This window comes from Lontra canadensis, unplaced genomic scaffold (assembly GCF_010015895.1).
Source record: "Lontra canadensis isolate GAN:19392208 unplaced genomic scaffold, GSC_riverotter_1.0 scaffold189, whole genome shotgun sequence".
Classification (NCBI taxonomy): domain Eukaryota; kingdom Metazoa; phylum Chordata; class Mammalia; order Carnivora; family Mustelidae; genus Lontra; species Lontra canadensis.
This window is the reverse complement of record NW_022631183.1, coordinates 676,136-678,967: the sequence shown is the minus strand read 5'-3', so window position 1 is coordinate 678,967 and position 2,832 is coordinate 676,136.

Sequence of the window (2,832 nt, the reverse complement as noted above, 5' to 3'; positions counted from 1 at the left end):
GCCGCCGCCGCCGCCGCCGCCGCCGCCGCCGCCGCCGCGCGCCCGCCCGGGCAGGAGCTCTGAACGCTGCCCGGGGGCTGCCGGCAAAACCCGGACCGGACTCGACGCTCCCTCCACCCCCCCACCTCACTCCACCTCAGCTCCCCTCCCTCCTCCCTCCGCCTCCCTCCCAGAGCAGCTCTGGCCACTTGGACGCCGCAGGCTCTGAGGCCGGAGCCGCAGCCACTGCGCCTGGAGCTCCCCTCGCTCTGACGAGGTCGGCGGCCCAGGCTCAGCTCCCCCAGCGTGCCCCGTCTTCATCTCTTTTCTCCGCAACTTTACAAAAAATAAGAGGACCTTCCCTATTTTGTGAGGGATGCATGGGCTTGGCCGCCTACCTTACGGGGAAACCGCCTTCCCTCTGGCCCCTCTCTTCTGCAGGCCGGAAGCGACGGGGACCCGTAGGGAGGGTTTGGCCGCGCCCCTCAGCTCAGGTGCGCGAAGGGCCTGGAACTCCTAACCTAGGGCACTTGGAGCGACTCTGGGTTCAAAAACCCCACCCTTCCCACAGCGCTTTCCGGGACTCAGTGGGCTCTAGCTCCCCGGGAGAAAAGGGGCAGAGATTTCTGTCCCCATTTTACAGATGAGAAAACCGATCGGAGAAAGGACAATTTATCTCCTATGCCAGCATCAACCCCAGCCCTGACTCTTGGGGCTAAGGCAACTACATTGTGGTTCCTTGAGACCGTGGCCTACAAACTCGGAGCCTGAAACAGTGCCTGGCACAAAGCAGCACTCAATAGAAACTGGCTGAAAGAGAACAAAAGCCCAGTGGGTACAGATTTGTGCCCAAACATCCTTGCCCTCACTCAATGCCCCCTCCATCTGCCCAGCCTGGGCTAATCCTCAAGCTGCAGATGTCTTCTCTTCACCTCAGGGACCCACAGAGCAAGCCCCAGGCTCATATAATCCCAAAGTGCAGATAATCCCAAAGTGGGAAGTTTCTCTGAATCTGTGGAATTTGTAAGGGTGGGTTTGTGTTTCCTCCAGGCAGAAAGAAAAAAAAGACGGGAGACCCTAATGGGGTAGGGGGAGGGCAGTTGGGGAAGTCTGCCAAGGGTTAAATGTACAGCCCCAAATTGATTGCAGCCCAGATAACAGGGAGTTAACTGCCTCTACCGGGTGCCTCCAGCCACAAGCACAGACAGCCTTGGTGGGAGAACTGAAACCAGCTCCCACCTCACTTCTTCCTCTCCTCCTCTATGTGGCCAGTCTGTCTCCAAAGCTGGAGAGGACCTTGGGGCCTGGGTCTTGGGTGGGGGGAGCACTGGTGCCCATTCTCCAAGCATTCTAAATTTGGCCTTGGGACCTTGACCCAGCAGGGACAGGGGAGTAAGGGAGGTGTCAAAGGGCAGAGTTCATCTGAAATGTGTTGCTTCTCTAGTCATCCTGGCCTCCCAAGCCACAGGCAGTGACCCCTCTCCAGGCATCATGGACACTACCTCCCCTCCACAAATGCTAAGAAGTATCCTCCCTTAACTAAGTGCCAAGAATGGCTCCAAAGGGAGGTATTTAACCCCTCCTCTCTCTCTCCCCTCTTCTCTCCAGCACCCCTCCTCAAAGCCACCCCAAACTAACATACCATGTGAGTAAAAGCAAGGTACTTGCTATGGGAACCCAGCTTTAAGACAACTGAACTGATAATCCAGATTATCACCCTTAAACTGCTTTAAGATAAATATTCTGGGCCCCAACATGAGTGTCAGGTACAGTACTGGGCACCCACCATATAAGGAAAAGGGAGGCAGGGTCCCATGTCTAGATGCTTGGGGATCTCCAAGTACTTAGCCCACCTCTACCTACGTTTCCAACTGTGAGGGGAGACCTATTCCCCAGGAGTTGGCAGCAGGCCTCAGAGAAGTAGGAGCAAAGAAACGAAACTCAATCCTGCAGGCTCTTGCAATCTAGGGTCAGGGCAGAATTAGATTCTGCACACCCCAAAAAAGCTTCATGTTGGGATTCATGGGGAGAGTGGGTCATAGCTCCACTTAAGGGAATTACTATTAATTATCTGCTTTTGTTTTTTAAGACCTCTACAACAACACCCCCCGCCCCCATCCCCACCTCCCAAGCTAGGAGGACAAAGGCCAAGGGGCTGCAGGCTGCAATGAAGATGGCCAAATCATCCCAATGGTGACTTTCTCAGGCAAGCAGTATTGGCATACGCCAGGCCCAGTTGAGAGGTTGGATCTTGGAACCTTCTCCTTCTCCTGGAAATTAAAAACCTGCAGGAAGACTCAGACCCTCACCAGTTTGACCCAGGTAGGAACCAGAAAGGAGAGGGGCAGAACTGTCCATCTGGAGAATATAACATGAACAGGAAACATCACAAGCCATCCACACAGAACTCTGCCCCTCCCAAACAAGACAAGTGAGGGCACCCAGGGAGGACTGCTGGGAGGTCTCTGGCCCTGGGGAAGATCATCCCCACCCAGACCCTTTCCACAAGATTTGAAACCACCCTGGTTCACTATTTTCTTCTCTCTCCTCTCGTTGCCTCCAACGGGGAATATTTAGGTTTCACAGTGTTACTCAACCAATTAGTTTCGCCTCAGCTATCAAATTTCTTAAGGCTCTAGCACCTTGAGGGGAGAGAGAAGACCTGCACCCTCCTTACTGATCAGTCCGGGGCCCTGGATACTGCTCCCCTGGATCCTGGTTAGGATATGTCTACCTGATGTTTAGAAAGCCCTACCCTGAGCAGGGCATCAGGCTAAACTGCTAAGGTACATTTGCTCATTTAATCCTGGCCTCAGTGTCAGCAGTTGCATCATCCCTACTTGTCAGATGAGG